The following is a 16,414-nucleotide window of genomic DNA, read 5'->3' as shown; positions in this document are numbered from 1 at the left end:
GCTGGTTCCTTCGGGCCAACACAGGTATTGGCTCCTCCGGGACCAATATGAACATGACGGGCTCTATGCCCAACATGACCATGGCGGGCTCTATGCCCAACATGAATGGTGGGGGCTCTATGCCCAACCACGTTGTTGGCTCCTTCGGGGGCAACGGAATTGGTTCCTTCCATGGACCAAGTGCGGTACCTTTGGCACCAAGAATGATGCCGCCTGCCGAGAAGCCACCGAAGTTTGGAGGATCTGACTTCAAGCGGTGGTACCAGAAGATGTTGTTCTACTTGACAACATTGGGCATCGCCAACATCCTCACGGAAAACGAGCCACCCGCGCCAAGCGACCAAGAGACTAGGCTCGAAGTCATGGCGGACTATGAAGCTTGGAGAAAGGGGGATTATCTATGTAAAATTTTTATTTTAAGTGCATTAGATGATAGCCTCTACAATGTATACTCCAATGTAACCACATCTAAACAAATGTGGGAAAACCTAGAAAAGAAGTATAGCATAGATAATGCTGCAGGGACTGAACTAGTTGTAGCTTCCAAATTTATGTACTACAAGATGGTCGATTCTCGACCTGTCATGGAGCAAGTCCAAGAGCTCCAAATGATCATCCACGCACTAGTGGCTGAAGGGATGATCTTGCTCGATAAATTCCTAAGGTGCACGATCATTGACAAGCTTCCTCCCAGTTGGAAGGACTTCAAGAGCTATCTCAAGCACAAGCGAAAGCAGATGACCCTTGAAGACTTGATCGTAAAGTTGCGCATTGAGGCTGATGTGCGCAAAAGCGACCAAAAGGCTAAGGGCTTCACCCCAAATGAAGCCAAAGCCAATCTGTTGGAGCGAGGCGGTCCGTCCAACAAACGCCCTCGCCCAAACCGTCCAAATGACAAAGGGAAGGGAAAGCAGCCTTCAAAGAAGTTTGAAGGCGACTGCTACAAATGTGGCAAACCAGGCCACTTTGCAAAAGACTGCCGCAGCAAGAAGAAGAAGTCGGCTGCCCACGTCGTTGAGAAGGAGTTCAAGGACTGGGATTAAAACGACCTCATTGTTGTGGTCACTGAAGAGGTTAACCTTGTTGATAACAAGGGTGGTTGGTACATCGACACCGGCGCTACTGCTCATATCTGCTCAGATAGGAGCAAGTTTGCCTCCTACACGGCTGTTGAAGGGAGGAAAATCAACATGGGGAATCAAGCATCGTCCGAAATCCTCGGCGTTGGCAACGTGATTCTCATGATGACGTCTGGCGTCACAATCACTTTGAAGGATGTGCTGCATGTCCCGGACATCCGCAAGAACCTAGTGTTCGGGATCAATACTAGTTAATAAGGGGTTTAAACTTGTATTTGAGTCTGATAGGTTTGCTTTGTATAAGTTTGGAAAATCCCTCGAAAAAGGTTATGTAACTGATGGGCTTTTCAAGCTTAGTGTGGCAACTCGCAGTGTTGCAAAGCCATTGGCGAATAATAATAAAGTATCTACTTCCTCTTATTTGACCGAGTCTTTAAATTTATGGCATTGTAGATTGGGACATGTAAATTTAAAATCCATTAAACGATTAGTGAATTTAGATTTACTAAAGGCTAATGAAGTGGATACCCAAGATAAATGTGAAATTTGTCTTGAAGCAAAAATGACTAAGTTGTCATTTCACTCAGTTGAACGAAGCACAAAACCCCTTGAAGTAATTAACACGGATGTATGTGATTTAAATATGGTGCAAACTAGAGGTGGTAAAATGTACTTTATCACTTTCATAGATGATTGCACAAGGTATTGCTACATTTATCTTTTAAGAAGTAAAGATGAAGCAATAGAAGCGTTCAAAAATTATAAGAACGAAGGTGAGAATCAACTTGGTAGTAAAATCAAAATGATTCGAAGCGATAGAGGAGGCGAATATGTAGCCCCGTTTGAGGAGTTATGCAATGCAAGTGGTATAATTCATCAAACAACTGCTCCATATTCACCACAATCTAACGGTGTTGCAGAATGCAAAAATCGAACTCTAAAAGAGATGATGAATGCACTGTTTCTGACTTCAGGATTACCACATAACATGTGGGGGGAAGCTGTTTTGACAGCCTACTATATCTTGGATAAGATTACTCTGAAAGGAAAAGATGTTACTCCTTATGAGCTGTGGAAGGGAAGGAAGCCATCCTACAAATACCTCAAAGTGTGGGGGTGTTTGGCAAAGGTGATGGTTCCTCCGCCCAAAGAAGTTACAATCGGACCTAAAACGGTTGATTGCATCTTCATTGGATATGCACTTAACAGTAGTGCATATCGATTTGTTATTCACAAGTCTGAAATATCGACTATCACAGTAGGAACAACAATTGAGTCGAGGAATGTTGTATTTCTCGAAAATACATTTCCTTGCAAAGACAAGCAAAAAGTCTCAACCAATTCTGAGACAAGAATTGAAGAAGCCACTAGTTCTAAACCAGTGGAAGAAGAAGCCACTAGTTCTAAATCAGCGGATGAGGAACCTGAATCGCGCAAGCGTGCAAGGCCCGATCCAAAGGATACAGTACTAAGACGTGGTAATAGAGTCAGAACACCAAAAACATTTGGTCCTGACTACATTGCTTTTATGTTAGATGAAGAACCGACATCTATAAAAGTAGCATTCGATGGCCCAGACGGGTTACATTGGAGATAAGCTGTTCAAAGCGAAATTGATTCAATTTTGCTAAACCACACGTGGGTGTTGGTTGATTTGGCCAAAGGTGCTAAACCTTTAGGATGCAAATAGGTCCTTAAAAGAAAGTTTAAGGCCGATGGAACAGTTGATAAGTATAAAGCCCGATTAGTAGTAAATGGTTTTAAACAAAAGGAAGGACATGACTTCTTCGATACATATTCACCTGTAAAAAGGATTACATCTATCCGAGTGCTTCTCGTTATTACTGCATTGCACAATCTTGAGATTCATCAAATGGATGTAAAGACCACGTTTCTAAATGGTGAATTAGAAGATGAAATATATATGGAGCAACCCGAAGGGTTTGTAGTACCTGGACAAGAGTAAAAGGTATGCAAGCTCGTAAAGTCTCTATATGGATTAAAACAAGCGCCATTGCAATGGCACTAGAAGTTTGATAATGTGATGTTATCAAATGGGTTTAAAATCAACGAGTGCGACAAATGTGTCTACATCAAGAGCACTAATAACGGCCATGTTATAGTGTGTCTATACGTTGACGATATGTTAATCTTGGGTAGCAACACTCAAGTAATTAACGATACAAAGGCCATGTTAAAGAGAAACTTTGACATGAAAGACATGGGTCTAGCCGATGTAATTCTTGGAATGAAGATTCTAAAAACGTCTGATGGAATCATCTTAACACAATCACATTATGTTGAGAAGATATTGAATAAATTCAAGGACTATGATGGCGCGCCGGTTAAGACTCCAATTGAACTCGACGTTCACTTGAGCAAAAACATAGGCGAGCCCGTTGCACAAGAAGAGTATGCACGGGTCATCGGGTGCATTATGTACTTGACTAATTGCACTCGACCTGACATTGCTTGTGCCGTGAACAAGTTGAGTCGTTACACGAGCAATCCTAGCAAAGAGCATTGGAGAGCTCTTGTGAGGGTTTTGAGATATTTAAAACATACTCAAAATCATGGGCTACACTTCTCGAGATACCCCCCGGTACTTGAAGGGTACTGTGATGCGAACTGGATATCCGATAATAGAGACTCACTTTCAATAAGTGGATACGTCTTTACTATTGGGGGTGGTGATGTATCGTGGAAATCCATAAAACAGATATGTATAGCCCGATCAACAATGGAATCGGAGTTCATTGCCTTAGATAAGGCTGGTAAGGAAGCCGAGTGGCTTAAGAACTTCCTTGAAGATATTCCATATTGGTATAAGTCAGTGCCACCAGTGCTGATCCACTGCGATAGCCAAGCGGCTATTGGAAGGGCAAACAATGGTTTCTATAACGGTAAGTCTCGACATATACGTCGACGACATAACACCGTGAGACATTTGATCACAACAGGGGTGATTACAATTGACTATGTGAAGTCATTAGATAATCTAGCGGATCCGCTAACCAAAGGGTTAAACCGTGATCAAATGAATAAGTTGCTAGAGGGAATGGGTTTGAAATCCACAAACTAAAGAATTATCATAGTGGTAACCCAACCATGATGACTGGAGATCCCAAGAACTTGGTTCAAAGGGAAAACTAAGCTATGAGAGTTCATGAGAAACACTCAACTATATCTATTCCCTAGAGAGCAATAGAGTGTTGGAGAACTTGCCTAGTGGTACAGGCTAAGTCTATGACTTTTAATGGTTCTTAAATATCTCAAAGAGATGGACTTCTCAAAGAGACCAAGTATGGCAAGGTACTTGACTAAGAATCACCTATGTAAGTGCGAAGTGTGGTCGCTTCATAAAACGCACTTATGAATCCAAAATTGGGGTCCAAGAATGCAACGGACACAAAACGTGAGAACAGATGAGGTTGAGGTGTTTAAGCGTTAACACCATTGTCTCCGTGCACGCCGTGGGGGGTTAGTTCAAAGCATCGCGCTACTAAGCCTCCTGTGTATCCGATGGTGTCGACTATGGAAGGTTCAAAGCCAATAACTACCTATCCTTATGCTTATATACCTCTCGAGGGTTGAGCTTGTGTCTGCATGCATATGCATTCGGCTATTTCCACTCATGTGGGGGATTGTAAAAAATCAAGGATTAAATATGCCCGGTCAATGGATTTTGACCAAATAATAAATGTGACGAGACATTTAATTTTGTGAAATTAAATGACATAGCGTCGATATACATTTTACGTAGATAAATGTAGTATATTCACTTTCTCAACTCCGATTTCCGGTGAGTGAGAAATAGTGGATTAAAGTTGGGCATAATTAGCTTTTAATTAAAGCTTGGAGTTGGAGCTTAGGGAATAATTAACTAGTGTTAATTATCCCACATTGGAGGATTAACACATATTTTAATGTGTTTAAATTAAGTGACTTTATGTTACTTAATAATTATAGTGGACCAAGATGGGTGAAAGAGCCCACACGCGTGCACACGGGCGCGCCGCCGCCGCCGCCGCCGCCCGCCCGCCCGAGCCCGAGCCCGTGCTCGCGCTCGCGGGCCGCGGGCCCGATCCCGATCTTGGACTTGGATCTTGGATCTTGGATCTTGGCAATTGGTCTTTGGGTGGTCTTTGGGCTTGGTGCTTGGCCCAAACTAATCTTTTTAGACAACCGCCGAGTCAGCAGTCCAAGTGGCTTGACACATCGTCAAGCGAGGCACAGTCACACGCGAAAGGCACACTCCTACCACACGCCTGTAACCGACGACGGTTACAATTATGCCATGATGAGCCTTCAATGGCTTGGTTGATCCTACATGGTGGCTTGGCCTATAAATAGGCTAGCCATACCGCTGCATTACTACACACAAACAGGCATTCTCTGCATTCATAAGCTTTCTCCCTCTCTCTGCATTGTTTTTCTGTCGAAAGCTCTGCCCTCTCCTCCATCCAGTTCGCTGGAGCTTTGTTGATTGCGGTGCTGCTTCACCAGAGACGTAGCGGTTTTACCTTTGGGGACGACATGCCAAACCAAGAGCACTACCGAGGCGTATCTCATCTTGCGGGAAGAGGCCTCCTCGACTCGGCTAATTCACGGTTTAGTTGTTTTGATTTACCGTTGTAATTTTAAGTTCAATTTCTCTTTTTGTATTCTTTCTTTTGGGTTGTATTACGCCCGGTTGTATCTCTTGTAATCCCCAGAAACAAAAAAATGATGCTTTATTAAACAATGAAGTTGATACCAAAAGATATATTATTATTTCAAGATATTAGAGTTGAATGATTATCTTGATTATATATTTATTAACCAATTTTTTAGCTTAATTACTACTACTACTATCTTTCTCCGTCTTTAATGACCATGTATACGGCTATGATGGCATATGATATAATTCATTGCACCTCAACAATTAGCATGATATCAATTTTGTTGTTGATATAACTTATAAAATCATAACCAAATGGGATACTAGTCAATTCTATTATTATAACGGCATTAACCTAAAAATGCATACATGTTGTTTTTTAATTAATGGCTGATTCCGGTGGGGTCGAGACTCGGTCGACTTCACCGCTGATCCCTACGATTAGGAAATTTCATTAAAAATTCAGCTTTTAGATTTGTTGCTGATCAAACCAGACCAACTTTGGTTCTCCCCATCTCTTACTTTATCAATTATGCATCAATTTCTGTGTCATCTCAAATGTCCTTATATTTTTTTGGGATGGATGGAGTAATAAATAATAATAGTGATTTTCACAATTTTGATATATAATAGTACAAATCAAAATAGAGGAAGCTGATAAAAGTGTAAATTTAAGTAAACGGATGAAACATTATAGCTAGTTCTTAAATTTGAATTGGAAGTAATAATATTTAACTCAGTACTTTCGAAATTCCTATGCCAAAATAGAAGTACCTCACTTAGCCCGAGAGGGACGGAGAGAGTATTTGTTACAAATTCCAATTGAGATAACAGGTAGTGAACCACCATTGCTGCACTTGTAAGTGTTAATTTAGGAAAACAAACTTAACACAAAGTTGTATAGTATGAACCCTACTTGTGCATGTGAGAAGGAATCCCACATCGTTACAATAACAAAATAGTACAAAGGCAGCCTTTATAAATACTGAAATTCTTAAGATTACAGACCATGCAGCTGCGCGTTGAGCACATAACAAACTATTTTTTCGCCTTTTACTAAAGAATACTGTGGGCTCGTTGCTTTTCAAGAAGCATACACATCTTTTTGGAGGGTGATTTCATTATTGGAAAAACCCCACTACTTCTAGTTTAATTTTATAATTTTATTATTACACTTGCTAAAAATTATACTAATATTCTAAAATTTTCCATAATTAATTATTTTGTTGTGTGAATGAGAAGGAATCCCGTATCATAGAAATAACCAAACAATGTTAAGGCGCATTTATAAATGCTGAAATTCTCAATCTGATAAATCACGTAGTTGTGAGTTGTGTATATAACGAACTATTCTTCTGTCTTTTACTAAATAATATCGTGTGTACGTCGCTATTCGAACAACATGTGCCTATTTGGAAAAACCCATTAATTCTATTTTAATTTCATAATATTCGTATTAGGTAATAAAGATGAAGCCAAATTGGTTTGTTGCAAATGTCTCTACAATCCTCGCCATATGACCTAATGATCTTAATAAGTTGGCATCTAGTGCTAGGAAAAAAAAAGGCTAAATATGAAGTTGGCAATCCTCAAAATGATTAAAGAAAACATATATATCCCACATCGAAAGCCTAATAGTTCAAGAATTGGAATAGTACAAGCATAAAGGAAAGAAAGGAATTGTAGAAATATACTTACCTGGACGAGTCCATGGGCAATCCATAAGACCCATGGCCTAGTTTGGTGACCTCCATTGCACTTTGGAGGGGCGCTCAACTAAGGTTGGCCCAAGTGGTCGAGCCGACGTCATAATTTGTGTTAGTGGGGGCCTGCGTTTTCCTCCCCTATCCATTTTTAGTCTAATTCTTATATTATTTAAAAAAAATTAATATATTAATCATCAAACCTTCTATATTTAGACCAATTTGATGCCACTTTTGGTATTAGAATGGCCATCGAGCTAAAAGAGCTGATAACATATATGTGAGGTGTACGGAAAATCCAAGATATCAAAGAGAAGGATGATATACAAAAACTAATACTAACAAGAATCCCAAATCGAAGAGAGACCAAACAAGATTGGCTGTAGTGTAAATAAATAGAAGAATATGCGATAAAACAAAATACAGAGCTGCGCTTTGAGCACATAGCGAACTATTCTTGCGCCTTTTACTAAAGAGTACCGTGTGCTCGTAGCAATTCAAACAGCATATGCCTCTTTTTGGAAGGTTTTTCCTCATTTGGAAAAACCTAACAATTCATAATAATAAACGTTTTACATACTCTGTGTGTGAGTTGGCCAAGCGATAAAGAGATTAATAATGTTCGAGGCCAAAGGTCTCAGGTTCGAGTCCTCCTGGGCGCGGCCTTTAAATTTATGTTCATTTAATCATTAAAAAAATGTTTTACGTAATTACGTTTTTTTACATACTCCCTCAGTCCCAAGGTAGTTGAGTCATTTCTTTTTTGTACTCGTTTTGAAAAAATGATAATAAATAGTTAAAATATAGAGAGCGTAATGTAAGAGAGGGGATAATATAGAGAAGATGAAGACAGATAGAGTACTATTTTATGATTCAAGCACCGAGGGGAAAAAATTGTATCAGGACAATATAATACATATAAGTAACATTTAAACTATGAAATGCTAGCACAATTAGCTACAATTCTGGCATTTTAATAGTGAAGACCGTGTTCAAGTCTCACCTGGAGCATTTTGATATTTTAGAATCTATTTCTTCTCTTTTGTATTTATTTGTTTTATTAGGTTTATAATTAGTACTTCCTCCGTCCCAAGATATTAGACTCATATACCACATTTGGGGTGTCCCAACATACTATTAGTACTTTTGTATAAATAATATTTAGTTATGATAATAATATATGTTCTAATAAATAGTATTAGTAAATTTGATTTTAAAGTTATACACATAATTCATTTTTGAATTTTTTTATATTAAATTAGTGTTTTTTTGTTAGTTTACTCATATTCATTTATATTTTATGGATTTTTCACATTAACTTTTATTGATTTTTTTGACTAGTAATTTTTTACATAAATCATTTTAATATTTAATCATTAAAGAATGATTTTCATAATTTAAGATTATAAAATACTTAATTCTTTGATTTCATAAATATTATAAAAGATTACTATATGATATTAATAAAATCAATTTTAATGTGATGCCCTTAATTATAAAAAATCTATAATAGTAGATAATAAATACTAGGAGTATGAAAATATCATAAATTATTAGTAAAAATATGTGCTATGTTCTAAAAAATCTATTCACTAATTAATTTTCTCATCATCCATTTCTCACGCGCGGCTTTTTATACTGCTCATGTTCGAGTTGTTTCCGCATCGTTAGCACTGAACACACTCAAATTTTAATGGCAATTTGGGCCCCCCACTTTTAAAATTCTGGCTCCGCCACTGGCTATGTTTCTTAGGTGATGATATCATTGACAATCTTACTATAAGACTACACAACCATTTCTATCCAAGTCTTATTTATCACACTGTTATATAGTGATATTCTTGAACATGAATTCTCAAATCCTCCATTTAAAAACAAGAAGGCTTAAACTTAAAATAAAGCAATGAATCCTCATAAAGATTATCCCATATCCAAAGGCTAATAGTTAAAGTATTGGAAAAGCAAATGCATAAATCAAAGAAAGAAATTAAAGAAACATAATTACCTGAACGGGGTCAATGGGCGATCCATAACACCCATGGCCTAGTTTGGCAATCTCCATTGCACTTTGGAGGGGTGTCAGACTAAGGTCGGCCCAAATGATCAAGCCTGCGTCATAATTTGTGCTAGTGGGGCATGCGTTTGTAAAAATAATTTGTGTGGAGTGTATCTACTAAAGTTTTAGCTCATATTCAACATTGAATCTCGCGTCACAATATTTTACATCTGAGATTCTCCAGAAAATGAGTCGATCTACTTATACAATAACTCAATAAGCCAACTGAATTTGTGTCGTATTAGCACCAAATAATTTATGTCCAAGTTTTTCATGTTTGTCCCATATTGATATAATAATTTAAATAATTCAAATATATAAATGAGTCAACTACATATTTATATTGCCCGGCCTTGTAACATTGGCTTATAACCCAAGTGGGGGCATTAAATTGGTTGGATGTTGGCCCAAACCAACTGACTGGGCCTTGAGGCGCTAATTCTGGCCTGCCCGTTCCAAGCCGTGAGTTGGGCCATGGATCTTGTGCGAAGGCATGGGTTTCTTGGCCTATAGTGTGGAGGGCATTGCGTCAGGCTGGTTTCACAGAGCAACGACCACCTCCCGCTCTTGGCAGTGGAAGGTTAACGGGACAGTGTGTCGCTAGCCCACTAAAGTTAGATGTGTTGGCCCAATTATACAACTATTTTTGTCAATACTATCTAGAACTTATTAACTGCAGGACCATGTTGAGCTTTGGCATACACAAATATATATGAATTTTAAACTATGTTTTCTCAAATCTGCCACAGTCCAAATTTTGTTCTAAAGTCTGAAGTCAATTTCAAATTTAACGTTGGAAAGCCTGGATGCTAGCATTTTAATATTACTCATAATTTTGGATTTTGGTGGTCAAAAATGGCTTGAAAGTTATTTCATGAAACTCATTTTTTCTTTTTTTTTCCGAAATTTGAATTTATTACTACTACATATGTATAGACAAGAACTTCTTAACAATACATTCAAATTCATTGTAAAAATATAATTTTACCCCACGTTAAAAAAAACATACTCCCTCCGTCCCATAAAAATATGGGTGGATGAGGTGGCACGAGAATTAAGATAAAATTGGTAAAGTAAAAGAGATGAAGAGAATGATATGGTAAAGTAAGAGAGAGGAAGATAATGATAGTTAAAGTAGAGTTAGTGGATAGTGGGACATATATTATTAAATTGATATTTACTTTCCAAAAATGGAATGCACATATTTTTGTGGGACGGACGAAAATGTTATGTCAAGTTTTGTGCATTTTTCTTTTACACAAAAAAAAGAAATGGTACTAATTGAGTCTCGGTTCATTTTCACTATAAATGGTAATAGGGTCCCACATTCAACAAACTCATTCCACTCACATTTCATTTAAAACTAATATACATAAGTGGAGTTCATATTCCATTAGACCACTCTCAATGGAGGGCCGATGGAGGAGCCTTCCCCGTCGGCCTCCATTGCCCCACCATTGCGGCTAAAAACTGCCCTCCCCTCTCCCCCAAAAGGTCGATGTATCGGCCTTGGCCGATCCAAATGGGGCGTGGATCGGCTCTATGATCTTCTTTTTTTCTTTTTTTTTGCTGAAATAGAAAGAGAGAGAGGAAGAAATGTTGGAAGAAGAAGAAGAAGATTAAGAAGATGGAACCCTAATTTATTTTTAAACTATAAATTAGTGGACCAATAATTTTATTAAATTAATGGACTATATTTGAGATGGTCTAATTTCGATTTTCATTTAATTAATTAATAAGTTTTCACATATTTTAGATAAATTAAAATTTATTTCATATACTATAATATTTTCACATTTTAATTTAATTAAGTTAATAACATACTCCCTCTGTCTCCAAAGAATATGCACTTTGGGGTCGACACGAGTTTTAATGTAAAATTGGTGAAGTAAGAGAGAGGTAGAGAGAAAAAGTAAATAAAGTATTGTTAGTGGAGAATGAGTCTCACCTCATTAGAGAGAGAAGACTTTCCAAAATTAGAAAATGCATATTCTTGTAGGACGGACTAAAAATGAAAGAGTTCATATTCATGAGGGACGGAGGGAGTATTAAATATAGAAGTGCTAAAAAAATAAAACAAAATAATGATGATGTGGAAATGAAATGGAAAGGAAAGGGCACTCCCCTTCTAGTGTGGGGAGATAGGCCATTTCAAAAAATGATGATGTGGAAATAATAATAAAAAAAGAAGGGCCCTATGGGAGGACCCAACCATTGCTAATGCTCTTAACTTTTTCTCATCCACTTTCCTAACATTTCTTAAAATCCGTACCACCAAGAAATGAGACCTCTAATGGTGGACGGAGGGATTATGATTTTTATGGCTTCTTATCTTTATATAATTGTTCCTAGTTTAATTATGATTGGCAAAGAACTTTGTGTTGCTCTAAACATGTAGATGAATAAATCAATCGTGTGATATATTCTATATTGTTCTCTATCTTATGATCGTCTTTACCACAATTTTATTGTTTTGATCTATTACTTTTGGTGTATCAATTGTAGTATTTACTTAATATTATTTAAATGTCTCTTCAACCTTGAATAAGATGGATCATTGTGATAGTGAATCAATTACAATTTGTTTAGATGACACAAGATGGATCATTGTGATAGTGAATCAATTATCAATAGTAATTGATCTTTAAGTCTTGCGCATCTGTATGATTCTTAGATAAACAAAAGTTGATAAATGGAATATGTGTTCGGCCATTCTTGAATTATTGAAATATGTCAAACATGTTCAATGCTAACATGGAGAGTTGATTTTATAGTCCCACAATTCATAAGATAGAATTGAATATTAGGATGAATCCCCGTATTATCCCAGAGTGTTTGGAATACATCTCTTAATTCGTCTTGCTCTTTTGTACACCCTCCGTCCCTCTGTTGCTGCGTGGTATTTCTGCACATTTAACACTTGTTTTGCGCGATAAACCGATCAAGTAGCATGTATTTCACCCTTAAACCGATGCATGAAATGAGCCTTATCAAACTGCTCACACTTAAAACATATTTGTCCTCAAGTATAAAGAAAAATAAAAGAAAAAGATAAGGCAGATTTCAGGCATGGTTTACTTATTTCACTAGTAAAGGAAAACGAAAAGAAAAACAAAACTTTAAGATAAAAACACGTATTCACATGTATGCATTAGACCGAATAATTTTCCAACAATCATAACCGAGGTCGAGGTCAATCCATTTGTCAGTAGCTTGTGTTCCTTCTCTTTCGCCTTTGCTTGATCAAGGGTAGTAACGTGTTAGGTTAGGGTCCTAGGGGTTCTAAGTTTAAATATAAAAATTTTAAAGAAAAATCACATGAGTCGAAAGGCCAGAGATTTGACTAAACTCGCTGGATTAGAATTGAGATATTTATTTCTTGGTGCTCCCTCTTGGTCAGATTTCGACCTTTAACCTTATAACCTTCGGCTTATTATTATTTTTACTTTTGATTTCCTGGGTCAGGTTACAACTATTTCCTGCCCCTCTTTTTTTTCAAACCTTTTCATTATTTTCATATGATCAACCTGATTGTCTAACTTGATCAACCCGGCTACCCTTTATTCCGACCATTCTTATTGCTATTCCCCTTTTGTTTCCCTTGACAAACTTCATTTCTTTGACCATCTTTCCTTATGTGATATGAAACTTTGAATTTGGTTTTAACGCTACAAAGAAAGGTAAAGAGTGTATGGGCTCGAATTGGCTACTAGGGGGTGCCTTGACTAATGAAGCGGGTTTGTGGAATGAAAGAAGAACACGACTCAAATGGTTAAGTCCTAATGCCTTTAGTCATTACTACTTGTGCAATTTTCATATCAATATTAAAAGTCAGCCTCTCGTAATTTTTTTTCTTTTGTAAAAATAGTAGAAAGTGTTCTAATTTTGGCTTATAACTTACATATAGAGAGGTTTCACAGTTGGTTTAGAAATTAAGCGTTTCCATCATACTTGCGTCATTCAAATTGATTAAGTTTTTGCAATCAAGTTTTACATGTGAGCATACTGAATCCTTTTTCTAACTCTCCCAAAAAGTAATCAAGTCTTCCATTTATCCAATTTCATGCATATTGCCTATTTATTACTACATGGAATTTGTTATTTTTGAGAAAATTTTTTAGCATGTATGATTTTATTGTAACTAACCCGTCCCCCCTCCCCACTGCATATGAACTCGTCCTCGAGGGACTGGATGCAGTGGAAAGAAGGGTTAGGCACAGGCGATGGCATAACAACAATCAAGGGAACTTCTCACACTTAGACCAGACACTGGGCTAAGTATGAGACAGTGCCAGCAATCAAAACATGCTAATAACCACACAAAAAATAAAACAAATATAGGCAAAACAGAGAACAACTTCCATAAACTTCTCACACTTCCATAAACAGATATAGGACTAAGTGTGAGAACGGAGTCAAAAACACAATTTACACAAAGAAACAGGGTTAAGGGTGATACTACTGCCTTCTAGATTGTTGAATCAGGGGAATGTTGCGCGCCTTCCTTATCGCCTCCATTACACAGGCCTTCCTTATTGCTTCTAAGGCTTCGTGTTTATCGGAGCTCTTCCTCCTTGGTATATTTTTTATTCTTTTTTTTCCTTCGGGGGAGGGGGAAGCATGCTGGCAGCGTTAGCAAGCCTCATACCTTGGTTGGTATGGTGGCCCGTACTAGGGGAAGGAAGGATATTTTCTTCCCCCTTCCTCTGCTCTCACCTGGTTGCTCTCCACAGTCTTCTTGCTTCCTTGAACCCTCAGCTTCAAGAAGTAGCTGGTTTATTGTCTGGTGGCGCGTCCTTCTCGGGATGGAGTCATCCTCTATAGTCGATGAGAGGTTAAATTTTTGGTGGTGGCAGAGCAGGGTATTTAGACCAAGAAATTCTTAGGCGAGCTTTTAGGGTATTGTAAATCTCCACGGGGTCAGTGCTGATGGGAAAACTTCTAAGCACAGAGTCCCCACGCCCTATGTAAGCCGGGTCCATATATTGGAGTGGGCCGATGAATCTAGGGGGCGATAATGGTGTTTTGGTAATTGGTGGACTCGGTGGTGAAAAGGATCTCTGATTATTACTGTTGAGACCGGCTCCTGAAGAAAATGAGGAGGTATTGGAGGTCTCGAGTTAATTGCCCTGCATTTCTTTCTGATTATGTTTGCTGGTGACTTGAATTTGGACAGAATTAGATGAGGATAGCACAAGGGTTCTGAAGGCAGTTGATAGAAAGTGAGATTCGGAAAACCCCCTTTTATACTCAAACTCCGACTGTTGAGATCCCTGCCTATTAAGATCTCTGCGACTTTTAGCGTACTGGCGTGCCTTTTCAGAATGCCAGATGGCAAAGCTTCTCCGATACACTTCCTTCCTCTCTCCAGGTCGTCCTTTCATTTCAACAGTCGGCGCCGCCTGACACCTCTATAATTACTGCGCACGTCTTATCATCATCTGCTCTTATCAACTCAATCACTGCACCACCAATTAAATTCAATTTGCACTGATCACGTGGAACATTAAATCCCGATGGCAGCTCACATAATTCCACTTGATCAGTTCCTTTCCTCCACTTCCGATTTTTTTTATTAACTAAGAAAAACTTGACACACTTAAAAAAACTATTTACACTAACAAGGATTTGACCGGGTCTCCTTGGAATGTCACTTGATCAGATTAAGAGATTTAGAATTTGTCGCTTGATCAAGCAGACTATCCATGAATACCCGATCACTCCTGCTACCTGTTTACTGGCGTGAGCTAGGCATTGGTAGTGAAATGTCGTCTACTACAAACGCCTCCATTCCGTTCCTTCTAGGTAACTTGCTTTCCACCAGACTGTTGGTCCTTCCTGCGAACATTGCCCTTTTAGGCGCAAGTTGCTCCCAGCTTCTCTGTTTGCTTTGATCATCCTCCTTTCCTGGCAGATCCGCTATCCTTCAGACTTCAACTTGATCAGATGCATGTGCCTTTCAGGGAACTTGTCTGGAATGGCTTCCGTATTTTCTTTTAGCAGAATTTGGAGTAGGTGACTCGCCTCTATGCTTTCACATCTTTTCATATCAACTGCTTCCCACTCAAACTCCTGTAGAAGGAGTAACCATCTGATCAAATGCGGGTTTGATCTCCTCTTCGACGATAGGTATTTGATGGCCGCATGGTTTGTATACACCATCACTTTGGAACCTCGTAGGTGCTGTCTGAACTTCTCAAATGCGAAGACTACTGATAGCATCTCTTTTTTGGTTAATCCATAGTTCCTTTGCGCCTGACCCAAGGTTTTTGATGCATAGAGGACAACATAACTTTTCCCCTGAATTTTCTGACTTAATATTGCTCCCAAAGCACAGTTACTAGTCACACATATCACCTCAAATGAGTGATTCTAGTCAAGGCCGCGTATTATAGAATAACTCATGAATCGATCTTTCAGAAATAGGAACGCGGCCTTGCAGACATCAGAAAATTTAAACTTTACGTCATCCTGGGGAAACTTCGTCAGGATTTGGGCTCTTCCGGCAAAATCCTTGATGAGTCCTTCACGGGCCCCAGCGTACTTTAACATGGCTCTGATCTCCTCCTGGTTAATAGGGTACGGAAGTTTTGCCACATGAGTGTGCCTTGCCATGGCTGTTCGAGGTTCCGACCAGTTTAAACTTCGCTTATTGGGCATCAGCTGGGGTTGGTGTTGGAAGAGTAGTTCTTCCTGTTTCTCTAATCGTGGTTTGACTGTTTTGTGATCTGTCTGGCTGTACAAGTCCTTGAAAGCCATCGGTGATGCTGATACGGAAAGTAGTTGCCTTGTAAACGAGGATTCCTTCTTCAGCATACCTTTTAATGGAGCGGCTTGGTCAGGTGGTCTCTCGACCCTTCTTGGTTGAGTAATCTCTCTTGCCTCGGCTGGTTGTGATGGCTGGCAAAATTCCATA

At 38.6% G+C, this 16,414-nt stretch overlaps 4 non-coding genes and 1 pseudogene across 4 annotated transcripts; all 5 read left to right on the top strand.

Annotated features, from left to right (window-relative positions):
* Nucleotides 1-6,752: 6,752 nt before the first annotated feature.
* LOC121793166 lies at nt 6,753-6,869 on the top strand. Its single transcript, XR_006049009.1, has one exon. It is a non-coding gene; the product is annotated as a U5 spliceosomal RNA (small nuclear RNA).
* Nucleotides 6,870-7,060: 191 nt separating this feature from the next.
* On the top strand, nt 7,061-7,177 carry LOC121793170. The gene has a single exon (XR_006049012.1). It is a non-coding gene; the product is annotated as a U5 spliceosomal RNA (small nuclear RNA).
* A 252-nt stretch (nt 7,178-7,429) lies between these two features.
* On the top strand, nt 7,430-7,586 carry LOC121793240. Its single transcript, XR_006049074.1, has one exon. It is a non-coding gene; the product is annotated as a U1 spliceosomal RNA (small nuclear RNA).
* Nucleotides 7,587-7,867: 281 nt separating this feature from the next.
* On the top strand, nt 7,868-7,988 carry LOC121793159. The gene has a single exon (XR_006049002.1). It is a non-coding gene; the product is annotated as a U5 spliceosomal RNA (small nuclear RNA).
* Nucleotides 7,989-9,439: 1,451 nt separating this feature from the next.
* LOC121793252 lies at nt 9,440-9,586 on the top strand (annotated as a pseudogene).
* Nucleotides 9,587-16,414: the final 6,828 nt, after the last annotated feature.

Source organism: Salvia splendens, chromosome 2 (genome assembly GCF_004379255.2).
Source record: "Salvia splendens isolate huo1 chromosome 2, SspV2, whole genome shotgun sequence".
In the NCBI taxonomy this organism is placed as follows: Eukaryota; Viridiplantae; Streptophyta; class Magnoliopsida; order Lamiales; family Lamiaceae; genus Salvia; species Salvia splendens.
The sequence above is the reverse complement of the archived record's forward strand: the minus strand, read 5'-3'. Positions and strand labels throughout refer to the sequence as shown.